A 13,563-nucleotide genomic window follows, 5' to 3' on the forward strand; every position below is an offset into this window, starting at 1 on the left:
AAATATCTGGATTTGGGCTGAGTTTCATGGGATGTGAGATTCCCAGGAGTTCTGCAGAACTCCCTTTGACCTCTCAACAACTGTTAGCTCAGCTACAACTGAACCCTCCCACATCCAGCAGCCCCTGGCATCTGCCCTGCTGCCACATCTGAATATTTCAGCTCTTTTTAGGACTTTAGGAAGAGCACACGGGTAGACCCAGAATCAACACTGGGGAAAATGAATCCTCAGCAAAGCAAAGGAGCTCATCAGGACTTTGCAGGTGCATTTTCACCTCATCGGGTGGACCATGAACACCCCTTACACCCGGAATTAGTGCTTGGAAGAGTTGCATTTCTATATTCAAGGCAAGTTTCTTGGACAACCCCCCTGGTTTAGAGCAAATTTGGGTCTTCTCTTTTATTCTGTGAAACCTGGCAAACTTGGAGTGAACAAGGTAAAAAAAAATTAAGGCTGAATGTCCTGGAAAAATTGTGATTTGTGTGCCAGGCACCTTGAAGAAGGTGTTGATTTTTTGGGTGAGGGTTTTACTGCCAACCTGCTCAGTCAAAGCTCTGTGACCAAACACGGGGGACACCTGAGGGGATGGGAGGATCAAATGAGAAGATAAAAATTCACCTGAATTTAATCAGTGTGGTCAGGGTTCCACACCCTGGGCAGCCCAGAGGGCGTGGGGTCACCTGCCAGGTGAAGTTGGTGCTCTCCAACCCCTCACACTTCAAGGATTGGTGTTGGCAAGGAATCAGTTTTATAAAACAACCTGTCTGGAGAAGCCCTGGATGGAGCCATGAGGGTTGGAACTCTCCTGGCTGAGATCTGAGCTCCTTTCACCTGAGCAGCTCCTGAGGGCACCGAGAGGCTCTGCCCCTCACTGATGCTGCTCCAGGCCCTCCTGTGCTCTCTGCCCTGACCATGGATTTGTGCCTCCCAGGGAAAGCCTGAGGTAAATTCCAAACAGAGGATTCATGGATATGTCACTGCAGAATTTTTTGGCAAATTCCAAATGGAGGATTCATAGACAAGTCACTGCAGAACTTTTTGGCCATTTTGGGCTTTTGGGTGATCCTGATTACTGTCACTGAGCCTGCTCTGGTGGCCCAGGTGAGGACACTGCTTCCCCCTACCTCCACACCTTTAGCTCCTGGATCCCTGGGAAGATTTAAAGCCAGTTTCTTGGAGCTCCTCTATTCCCAGGCTGAGTTGTGCCTTGATTAAATGGCTGCAAGCAATTCCATAAGCAAATCCCAGCCCACTGCTGAAAACTTACATCCAGTCTGTCCCATTTACAACATGGAACGGGGCCAGGATCAATATTCTTCCCATAAAAAGGGACAGATTTAAAGGATAGCAGGAGTGGGCTGGCTCCATTCAAGGAGGGAAGAAGGAGTGGGGAATACGTGATTTATTGTGACCCTCTAGGAGCTGGGAAATCAACCCCAGTGCTCTGGAAGGAAGCAGTTTTCTGGGAATCATGAGTCCCAGGTGAAGGCTTTAAATCCAGGCTGGGAGGAGGGGTGAAATGGGGCGGTGACTGCTGGAAGAGTCAGGTGTGGGATTTAGGGAGGAAAATGCAGTACTCCAGTTTGATCCACTGCTCCAGGCTCTCCAGCTGAGGCAATTTGTTGAATCACCATCCCTGGAGGGGTTTAAGAGCCCTGATGTGGCACTTGGGGACATTGTGGTGGCCTTGGCAGTGCTGAGGAACCATTTGACTCTTAAAGGTCTTGGCCAACTTAAACGATTCTGTGATTCTGTGGTGGGGGAAGAAGGCATGAGCCAAACTGGGCTCTTCAGGATGAGGAAAGGGGTAGAAATTCCTTGGCTGTGAATGAGAGCCAGTGAAGTATTTGCATGAACGGAGTGGGAGCAGTGATGTGAGCAACCGCATCCACATTTATCCATAGGGATGGGAGAGAGGGAGGAGTTAAAGCACTGGATCGAAGCCAGGCAGGATGTTGGGGTCTCTCTGTTTGCCTGGGGTGGATGAAAACACAGCCCAGTTTTCCTGCTGTGCTGCTGGATGGGGCAGATCCAAAGCTTGGAATCTCCAGGAATCTCCAAATCGGAGCTCCCTGGGACAAAAACAGACGAGGAATGTTTTTTGGGGAGGAGATGGTCCAGAAATAGCTGAGTTCTGCCTCAGTCCCTGCTCTTGGGAAGCTGCTCAGCTGGAAACACAGCTGGCTGAAGAGCTCCCTGGGGAATGGTGCAGGAAGGGAAGTGCAGGATGTGTCCCTTGGAGCAATCCATCAGCAGGAACCAGGGAAGGGATCTGCAGGAGGGATATTTAAGGGACCATTAACAGGCTCATGATTCACACAGAGGGGAATTCCTACCTTCAGGGTCAGAGCAGCCTAAGGAGGTCTTGGCTGAGCTCTGGGCTGAAATTGAGCTGTTGGAACATCCCATTAAAGGTTTTGCCCAGATGGGTTCAGGAGAGCTCTGGAATAATTGATCTGACACAAAAATTGCTCTTGGAGTGTTCTGGTGGGACACAGCCACTCCAAACTGGGACAGGGGAGCAAAGTTTCTCCAGGGCAACCACCCACAGCCTGTCCTGACCTCCAGGTGCACAGCGGCCACTCCACACATCCCTGCACTTCCCATCACTTGGGAACTGCCTTTGTGCCTTCCAGGGAAAGTCTAAGGCCAGAGCCAGGCCATGCAAATTCCAAAGGGAGAATCCATGGGACATCAGAGCAGCCTCTCCCTAACGAGTTTTCCTTGCAGGAGTGGTTGCTTCCCTAGATTAAAGACAAATGTCTTTTTTTATTATTTTTTCCAACAGAAAGGGAGGTGAGGTTCTGGGAAAGAGAGTCCTTACATAGTGCAACCTGGAGATGGATGGATGGATGGATGGATGGATGGATGGATGGATGGATGGATGATGGGTGGATGGATGGATGGATGGATGATGGATGGATGGATGGATGATGGATGGATGGATGGGTGGGTGGATGGATGGATGATGGATGGATGGATGATGGATGGATGATGGGTGGATGGATGATGGTTGATGGATGGATGGATGGATGGATGATGGGTGGATGGATGGATGATGGATGGATGATGGGTGGATGGATGATGGTTGATGGATGGATGGATGGATGGATGATGGGTGGATGGATGGATGGATGATGGGTGGATGGATGATGGTTGATGGATGGATGGATGGATGGATGATGGGTGGATGGATGGATGATGGATGGATGGATGGATGGATGATGGGTGGATGGATGGATGATGGATGGATGGATGGATGGATGATGGGTGGATGATGGATGGATGATGGGTGGATGATGGGTGGATAGCTCTGCCCCTGTGCAGATTTTACAACAGGCCTTTTTTTGCCTTTGCCTCTGCAGCAGCTCACGCTGGACACACCCAATGCAGGAATGATTATTCCACACCAGTGTAGGAACCTGCTCTTCTGAGAGAGCGGGCTCCAGAATTCCTTCTCCACCCAAGCCCAGCATCCCCTTCTGTGTGGATGCTCAAATCCATAATCTGGCCAGTGTGCTCCCTTGCTTGTCCATACTCAGGTTTTCCCCTCCAGCAGCTCTTACTCCCCGATTTCCACACTGGGATCATCCTCAACACCAGGACAATAATCAGAAATTTTTCTGGGAACTGTTGCATTGCATAACAGGATCCTTACGGATTTCCTTGATTGAATAGGTGTCCTACAGGCCTGGATTATTTTCCACTCTTAGCAGTGGCAACCGCTCAGGTGTGGATCAGGTGCTCACTCAGGTGAGCCCAGTCCCCCCAGCTGCTGCTGGGAGGGGAAAAGGAAATAAATATCAGATGCTGAAGTGCTGAGGGAGAGAAATAACCATGGACTAAATCTCCAGAAGAACTGAGGCTGGTTCTTGAATACTGTGGAAGTGCCCAAGGCCAGGTTGGACAGGGCTTGGAGCACCCTGGGATAGAGGAAGGTGTCCCTGCCCATAGCAGGGGAACTGGATGGTCTTTAAGGCCCCTTCCAATCCACATCTGTGATTCCATGATGATCCTTTCTCTCCCTAACTCCTTAATGATGCCTCAGATGAACTCCAGACATCTGAAGTTATTCCTACCCCATGTCCTACTCTGGATTTCAAAATCCCACCACTCAGGGAGGTGCTGCTGCTGAAGGAGAGGCACTGCCAGGTGCAGAGCCTGGGAGGGAATTCAGCCAGGGAATGCTCATGGCTTGGAACAGGAGACAGACCTGGGGATAAAGGATCCAGCACCAGCACCACATCCAGATAGAAAGGGGAGGGAAATAACTCAGGAATGTTCTGGGCATGGCTGAGGAGTCTTCTCTAACAGAAGATTCTTTCTGCTCCCTTTTATTTTTAAATCAAATATCTGTTCCCTTCAGTCCCTGGACCAAGATAAGCTCATCAAATCCTGGAGTGGTGCTCCCAGGGAATTGTGGCAGGGAAAATGAAGCCCTGTCCCCCTGCTGGAGCAGCACAGTGGGGCTGACAGCAAACAAGAAATTAATTTGGGATGCTTGTGCTGCTTATTTGCTTGCTTGTCATCCCTGCTATTGCTATAGCCTCCTGATGGGTTCATTTTCCATATTCTTCCCATAATTCACAGGATTTTTTTTCTTGTCTCTTCCCACAAGGTCCTGGTTTCATGTTGCAACTTCCAACAAGGCAGGAAAAGAAAGGAGCGGGGAGGAATCCCTGGGAGAGGGAGTTTGGAGGTTGTTTGTTGGGAATAAACCTGAAATTGCGGCCCTTTTATATCTTAAAGGTACAGAAAATATAGGCAAGGAATAGGAAACTTAAAAGGATTATTTTAAAAAATAAATCTTGCAATGAATCTGGGATTCTTCTCTTGAATTCTGAGATGGTGCAGACACTTGAGGAGTCGCTTTGGGAAAAATACAATCTCCTTTCATCTCTGCCAAGTGCTGTTATCAATAAAACCAGGAAATCCAGGCTGGGACTGGAGCAGCTGCTGGGACTGAGCATGTGCAGAGTATCCCAGGAAAGCCTTTTGTTGGGATTTTGCAGGCAAATGGTCAGGGAGAGTCGGGAGAGGCAATCCCGCATTACCAGGGGTAACACAGACTAAGCTATCACAGCTCAAAAGCACCTTCCAGCCCAGCCCTGAGGCCTCTGGTGGCACCACGTCCCCTTTTCCTGTCTGAATTCCTGGTTTTCCAGGTTGTGCCCACTCAGCCGAAGATCTTTGCAGAGGTTAAAAAAAAAAAATTAAATTGGGTATTGAAAAGAGAATTCCCAGGAGGGAATGGGGCTGGGAGACATGGAGGGGGCAGAGCCAGGAGCCAAAGGAAAACTGCAGTGGAGAAATGTGTTTGTGGGTACAAATTCCCAGTGCTCCAAGGGCTGGAGCCCCTCTGCTCTGGAGCCAGGCTGGGAGAGCTGGGGGTGCTCACCTGGAGAGGAGAAGCTCCAGGGAGAGCTCAGAGCCCTTCCAGGGCCTAAAGGGGCTCCAGGAGAGCTGGAGAGGGACTGGGGACAGGGATGGAGGGACAGGACACAGGGAATGGCTCCCACTGCCAGAGGGCAGGGATGGATGGGATATTGGGAATTGGGAATTGTTCCCTGAGAGGGTGGGCAGGCCCTGGCACAGGGTGCCCAGAGCAGCTGTGGCTGCCCCTGGATCCCTGGCAGTGCCCAAGGCCAGGCTGGATGGGGCTGGGAGCAGCCTGGGACAGTGGGAGGTGTCCCTGCCATGGCAGGGGTGGCACTGGATCAAGGTCCCTGATTCCATGGTCCTTGGATGTGTTTCCCCTTTGGAAGCAGCGGGTTGATCCTCTCCATCTGCTCTGGATTGATCTCCCCACCCTGGCTGAGATCCCTGCTGGTGAAACAATCCCCTCACACTGAACTCCTGCCTTCCCCCTCGGTTTAGCAAATCCTGAATGAACAGCAAGTGGCAAAGGCTAAACCTGTGCAGGCTCCGGGAATTCCCGGTGCCGCAGCCCCTGCCCGGGCACAGCTCCCTGCCCGGGGAAAGGACACACTTTCCATCAATCCCAGCCAATGTCCCAGCGCCCTTTCCCTCCCAGCACCTGACCCACATCGATTGGAGCCGCTGAGCTCCGATAAAGGTCACATTCCAGGGCTTGCCTGTTTTTATCCAGAGCATTTTGGGAGCAGGCGCCGCTCGCTGTGCTCATAGCACGCTCCCCAATCCAGGATCTTATCCCGAGGTGCGTGTATCCCTGCTCTGCTCTCCAGGACTTCAAGGAAACACGAGAGCCACGGAAAAAACAGGAATTTTCTCTTCCAGCTCCAGCTGTGTGGCCTGAGACTGAGGAGAATGTGAGAATGGTGACAAAACTCTTCTGTTCCTTGTCCTGGCAAGACTAGGATAGTCATTCCCTTTCCCCCAAATTCCTTGCAAATGGTCATTCCTGGAGGATTTAACCCTAAAGTTTGCCCAAAAATCCCATCCTGGACTCATCCTGTTTCCAAGCAGAATTATTGCCCAGCAGAGGAGGTGTCTCCATCACGCACTCTCGGTTTCCCCTCAGTGCAGAGGGAGTTTTCCTGCTTTTCCCCTGGCACAGGGATCAACAGGAGGGATAATTGCCTGGAGATGGGCTTCAGCTTCCCTCACTCGAGGGAACAGACAACAGCTCCGTAGAGATCCACAGGAATTTTAGCTCTACCGCATCTATGTTGTGCTTTCCCCCAGAAATATTCCGGTGGTTCCCCTCCCCTGGTATAGCGAAATCCAGCTGGGAATAAAAGCGCTTTGTACATGGAAACACAACACTGCGCTCTGGGGGGATCCTGCGGGATAAAGGGAGTGGAGAAATGTAAATGTATTCCTTGGATGAGCCCTCTGGATTAGCTGTGAATTTTGTTTCGCTGGCAGAGCCCTGAGCTGAGGCTCTCTGGTGACGATAATTCCCAGTAATTCACAGGTAATTCCCAGTAATTCACAGGTAATTTTCAGGCAATTCCCGGGTAATCTCTGACGGACTGGGAGAGCCCCCCTGGGCCGGGATGTTCCCAGCTCTGCTCACCTGCCCCAGCAGTGAGGCAGGGAAAAATAACGGCGAGATCTCCGTCTGCTCCGTGCTGCCCTCGGACTGTTTTGGGGGAAAAACTTCAATTTTCTGTTTGTTCCCAAGCCCAAATTGAAGCTGAAGCAAACAAACTAAACTGGGGATTATAAATCTGCTCTTTCCCAGCATCTGTGTGCTGGGATGCAAATCTCAGGAAGGCTTTGCTTGGACAAACTGGGGCACTGCAGCCCTGACAACTCCAGGCATGAGCTGAATGTCAGGGACACCGGGATGGGCAGAGATGGTCCCGAGGGGACACCTCATCCCAGGGCGGCTCATTTCCATCCTTTCCACGCTCTCAATCTCTTAAAGGTTCTGGCTGAGTAAAAAAAAAACTGCTGGAAAAGGCTGCCCGGGGGACAGCTCCCAGCTCTGCCCTGGGACAGGGACAGCAGCCAGGGAATGGCTGGAGCTGGGCCAGGGCAGCTCAGGCTGGAGAGCAGGAAAGGTTCTTCCCCCAGAGGTGCTGGCACTGCCCAGGGAATGGGCACGGCCCCGAGGCTGCCAGAGCTCCAGGAGCCTTTGGACACCAGGGATGGACAGGGTGGGGTTGTGGGGGGTCTGGGCAGGGACAGGGGCTGGACTGGATGATGCTGTGGGTCCCTTCCAGCTCAGGACATTCCATGATTCCATGTTTAAACCAAAGCTCCAGTTCTGCATCCACAGAAGCTGCTTGGAGCAGCTTCCTTGTCTGAGCTTCCACCCTCAGCAGGATTAACCCAGGGATCCCATGGATAAAAATGTCAGTGTAGCTGTGGCCATAAAATTAAAATATCCAGTTCTCCATCCTCTGGAATTACTTTGGATAAGTTTTGAAGGGATTCTGCTTCAGAGAGTGTCCTGTCTTTTCCTATTTTCCATTTTCCACCTCTGCTCCAGGAGCTGGTATCAGCTTGGAAAATAATTTTCCTTTTAACCGGCACCCTGTTCCACCTTGCCTGTAATTGTATAATTAACAACTTAATCCATCACCTTTATATCCGCCATCCATCACGGGTTAAGCTGAGCCCATCCTTGCACAGGAGCTCTGCAGGGATCAGCCGTGGCTGATGGAAGGCAAATGAATCTCCAGCTGGGAGAGGTGGCTGCAGGAACACCTGGAGCAGTGGAGCTGCTGTGGGGCTGGCTCCTGCACTTCATCACCCTGGAGAGAACTGTGCCCATTTCCAACCCCAGCTGAGATCTCCCCTGTGGATGTCTGTCTCTATTCAAACTGAAAGTAGGGGAGTTTAGGTGGATGTTCAGGAGAAATTCCTCCCTGGGAGGGTGGGCAGGCCCTGGCACAGGGTGCCCAGGCAGCTGTGTCTGCCCCTGGATCCCTGGCAGTGCCTAAGGCCAGACTGGACAGGGCTTGGAGCAGCCTGGGACAGTGAAAGTTGTTCCTGCACAGGCAGGGGTGGCTGGATGATTTTCCTTGTCACTTCCACCCAAACCAATCTGTGATTCTGTGTTTCAATCATTTTATTCCAAAGTCCATTTTCTACCTGCTAAAATGAATCTGTTGACAAGACACTTCAATGACCCTAATCCTGCCCTGTTGTGGTATCAAGCCACGCATCTGGAGCTGTGATTAACCCGCTTCAGTGCCTGTGGCACCAAAGAAAAGGTAATAAACTCCTTTTCATCCTGTGCTCCTCAGCGGGATAAAAAAATCACTCCCAGGCAGTCTGCTATCCCTGGGGAATGTCCACTCCATCTTCACCCCCAGGAAGAGGAGCAGAGATGGGATTGGAGCTCTGCCACCCTGGGACAAGGAGCACACAGAGACAGGCAGGCACTATCAGCTCCAGCACAGAGGGATGTTTATATACAATGATTATATATACAGTGCTTTATATACACGGATTTTGACCATTCTATTAATGAGGCTGGCCTGTAATTATCAGATCATTTGCACTATCAGGCTGTCAAAACATTAATTACAGTCCCAGGGTATTTTTAGCTCCATATGTGCTGCCTGTTCCCTTTTGCCCACAGCAGGGCCTGGAGTGTGGCACCCACAGCCAAAGACTTGGGAGTTCAGCTCCTCCTGCTTTGCTCTCCTGCCCCAGGGGAGCTGAAGGAATGAAAGCCCAGAAGTGATTCTGGGAGCAGGAGGGGACTGCAGAGGTTTGTAAATCACAACGGTGGCACAGCTGGCTCAGGGTGGCAATTTCTCAGCCACTGGTGCCAGTGAGAGGCTCCTGTTGCAGGGATGACCTGGGAGCTGGGATCTGCCCCTGATCCCTTTGGTGTCAGAATCTGAGCTATTGATGATCCTGAGGTTGTAGAAAGTCTCTGTGTGTCAGCCCCCTGCCAAAGCAGAAGCCAGAATTGGTCTGTGCTGGTTTCCAGGTTGTTTATTCTGTTTATCTCTCACATGTTCTGCTGCCCTGCCCAGCTCTGTCCTGCAGGGCAGCGTGTGGGGCTCTGCCCTCAGTGGGATGTGACAAACATTAAATACCAGAAACTCCCTGGGCTGGATTTACAAGTACGTGCCAATATCTGTCACCCACGTTGGACAGTGTGTCCCCAGCCTGAACCAACAGAAAAATGCCAACACCACAGTGAGACATGGAGGGCATGAGAAGGAGAAAAAGGACAAGACACACCCAATTTCCTCCATCTTGTCCCCTTTGGACCCCTCATCTAGAATCCTAAAATTTTACTTTTGCACCCGTGCCACACTTAATTATTACTTATATTAAACACTCAGAGCTGGTAATTCATCCTGTAAGACTGAAAACTCTTTTCCATGGTCAGAGATCACAGCCAGTGTCTCTGGGGGCTCTGTCCAGGGGGTTCCTGACCCCTGCCAGGGTCCCAGGGCAGCCAGGGCAGCCAGAGGGAAGCTCTGGACTCCCACACTTTGGGATCCCACACAAGGGGGGTCTGTTCCAGGGATGAACTGGGAGCTGGGATCTGCCCCGATCCCTTTGGGATCCCCACACAAGGAGGGGTCTCCAGGCTCCTGTCACCCTCAGCTGGACAGGGACCAGAGGAGAGGGGACTGGGAGATGCTCTGGGATTGTCCCTGATGTTCCAGGCAGGAGGCAAAGGAACCTTTGCCATGCTGTGTGTCGTGGTTTGACACGGAAAGATAATTTTTTCCGGAAGGAAGGGGTCAATTTAGATATTGACCAATTGAAAGTAGACACGCCTCTGAGAACACAGAGGGGTTGAAAGCAGAATTCCCAGGGGAACTCGCTCTCTTTGGTTCCGGTCAGCGTGCAGTGCAGACCTTCCCCCGCCCAGCCACGAGCTGGGTGGGGGAGGGGAAGCCCATGGCCTGAGAAAGGTAGGCCGAAAGCCCCAAGGGTGGTGAAAGGACTGGAACCGGGCTGGCCCCTGCAGATGGAAGGGTGGAAGAAATCTGGGATGTCTCCATTTCCCCCCCCAGAGTTCCTCTCCCGAGAGGGAGAGAGAAAGCCGCAAGGAAGGAGGAGCGGGGGGAGCTGCTGCAAGGTGCCCAGTTGTGTGGGAGTTGCTGGATGTCCGGGCATCGAGCCATCCTGGGAGTTCGGACTTTTAACCCTTTCTTGAGAAAATGAAAGCTTTGTGAATTTTCCTTTCCCCTCCTCGGTTTGAAAGAGAGGAAGAGGGACACCTTGGACCCTGGGATGGGATGTTGGAAGGAGGAATTCTGGATGGGAGGGGGACAAGGAGTGGCTTTTGGCTGGACTTTTCCGTGTTAGCCACAACCTGAACCAAATCTTCTCCGTCAAGAGGGACTGTGTTTTGGGAGGATGCCAGTGAGTCAAGAGACCTGCTTCAGCTGAGAAAAAGACAAAAGTGGAGTGAACAGAGAAAAGGTTAGAGGGTTTGTGGTGGCACCCCCTTGTCCTGGAAAGGAAAGAGAAGAGAAGAATATCTCTGTTCTTGAGCCCTCGGCCCCAGGGGAAAATGGGGGGGACTGTGGTCCCAAACAATGAAAAACTGAACTGTTGTTTTCTCCCCTCTTGGCAGGGCATCCTTGAAAGGAAAAATCCTAAAGGCAGTCTGACCATCCATGCATTGGTGGTGAGAGCACTGTGCATGGAAAGGAGAAGGGTCACCATGGCAAACTTTTTCTCCGGGCGGTGCCATGTGTGACATGGAAACACAGGATGTGGAGCTGTGTTTCTTGGGGGGGTCTGTGGCACAGGAGAGACTCTGTTCCCTCGATGGACTGAGTATCGATTGCTTGGAGGGTGGAAACCTGATTGGGGTCCAGATTGTGTCTCACTGTGGTTTGTTGGAGTTGGGTGGTGGGGGGAGGAATGTTTTGCAAGGTTTTCATTTGATCTTTGTGTGGTTTTTTTCCCCCCTTCTTTAGTTTTCTCTTTTCTTTAGTAGTAGTAGTTTAATAAAGTTTTTTTCCTGTTATTAAGCTTGGGCCTGCTTTGCTCTATTCTAGATTCCACTTCACAGCATTCAAGGTAGGGATCACATTTTCATGGGGGCACTGGCATTGTGCCAGTGTCAAACCATGACATTTGGTTCCCTGACCGGGAAAAGATAAGATAAGATCAGATAAGATAAGATAAGATAAGATGGTGATAAGGTGAATGTTGTGAAATGGGATCAGGAGGAATAAGAGCAAAGCATGTGTTGGGTTTTGAGATGAATTGGGGTGGAGATTTAGTGTAAGTTTCTGTTTTATGTAGAATGTGTTGAATGTAATTTTGATAATGATTTTTTTGTAGTCTGTGTTCTCAGAGGCGAAGGGTGGAATGTCGTGGTTTGACACGGAAAGATAATTTTTTCCGGAAGGAAGGGGTCAATTTAGATATTGACCAATTGAAAGTAGACACGCCTCTGAGAACACAGAGGGGTTGAAAGCAGAATTCCCAGGGGAACTCGCTCTCTTTGGTTCCGGTCAGCGTGCAGTGCAGACCTTCCCCCACCCAGCCACGAGCTGGGTGGGGGAGGGGAAGCCCATGGCCTGAGAAAGGTAGGCCGAAAGCCCCAAGGGTGGTGAAAGGACTGGAACCGGGCTGGCCCCTGCAGATGGAAGGGTGGAAGAAATCTGGGATGTCTCCATTTCCCCCCCCAGAGTTCCTCTCCCGAGAGGGAGAGAGAAAGCCGCAAGGAAGGAGGAGCGGGGGGAGCTGCTGCAAGGTGCCCAGTTGTGTGGGAGTTGCTGGATGTCCGGGCATCGAGCCATCCTGGGAGTTCGGACTTTTAACCCTTTCTTGAGAAAATGAAAGCTTTGTGAATTTTCCTTTCCCCTCCTCGGTTTGAAAGAGAGGAAGAGGGACACCTTGGACCCTGGGATGGGATGTTGGAAGGAGGAATTCTGGATGGGAGGGGGACAAGGAGTGGCTTTTGGCTGGACTTTTCCGTGTTAGCCACAACCTGAACCAAATCTTCTCCGTCAAGAGGGACTGTGTTTTGGGAGGATGCCAGTGAGTCAAGAGACCTGCTTCAGCTGAGAAAAAGACAAAAGTGGAGTGAACAGAGAAAAGGTTAGGGGGTTTGTGGTGGCGCCCCCTTGCCCTGGAAAGGAAAGAGAAGAGAAGAAGATCTCTGTTCTTGAGCCCTCGGCCCCAGGGGAAAATGGGGGGGACTGTGGTCCCAAACAATGAAAAACTGAACTGTTGTTTTCTCCCCTCTTGGCAGGGCATCCTTGAAAGGAAAAATCCTAAAGGCAGTCTGACCATCCATGCATTGGTGGTGAGAGCACTGTGCATGGAAAGGAGAAGGGTCACCATGGCAAACTTTTTCTCCGGGCGGTGCCATGTGTGACATGGAAACACAGGATGTGGAGCTGTGTTTCTTGGGGGGTCTGTGGCACAGGAGAGACTCTGTTCCCTCGATGGACTGAGTATCGATTGCTTGGAGGGTGGAAACCTGATTGGGGTCCAGATTGTGTCTCACTGTGGTTTGTTGGAGTTGGGTGGTGGGGGGAGGAATGTTTTGCAAGGTTTTCATTTGATCTTTGTGTGGTTTTTTTCCCCCCTTCTTTAGTTTTCTCTTTTCTTTAGTAGTAGTAGTTTAATAAAGTTTTTTTTCCTGTTATTAAGCTTGGGCCTGCTTTGCTCTATTCTAGATTCCACTTCACAGCATTCAAGGTAGGGATCACATTTTCATGGGGGCACTGGCATTGTGCCAGTGTCAAACCATGACACTGTGAAATTCCTGTAGATCCTGGGTGGATCCTGCCCACCCCATCACAGGATTAAGAGCAGGGCAGAGGGTTTGAAGCAGTGCCCTGAGGCTCAGTTTAAAATCCATGGGAAAACCAGGCTCCTCTAGGCCTGACCTTGTCTGAGCTGGCTGAGAGTGGGATCAATCTGTTTTTATCTGCAGGAATCCAAGTGAGTTTTGTGTAGAGAGAGTTGTGCCTCTAGTGCCTAAATGGGGACAGAACCATTCTCCCCATGAGCCATTGAGACCCTTGGTCACCCCCCCTGAGCCCCCTGGGGAGGTGCTGTCTTTCCCAACCCACTCAGCCCTTGGCCAGAGGACTGAGGATGGATTTTTCCCGTGTTAGAAGTGTCCCCCTGCCTGGCTGGATGAGTTACCCTCACCGTGCTCTGATGGTTTCAGGATCAGCTGCC

At 51.1% G+C, this 13,563-nt stretch overlaps 1 long non-coding RNA gene across 1 annotated transcript; it reads left to right on the top strand.

The window, feature by feature from the left end:
- Positions 1-10,105: 10,105 nt before the first annotated feature.
- Positions 10,106-10,806, top strand: LOC144247208 (uncharacterized). The gene is made up of 2 exons (XR_013340919.1): positions 10,106-10,319; positions 10,422-10,806. It is a non-coding gene; the product is annotated as an uncharacterized LOC144247208 (long non-coding RNA).
- Positions 10,807-13,563: the final 2,757 nt, after the last annotated feature.

The sequence above is a fragment of the Lonchura striata genome, chromosome 18, assembly GCF_046129695.1.
Source record: "Lonchura striata isolate bLonStr1 chromosome 18, bLonStr1.mat, whole genome shotgun sequence".
Lineage (NCBI taxonomy): Eukaryota > Metazoa > Chordata > Aves > Passeriformes > Estrildidae > Lonchura > Lonchura striata.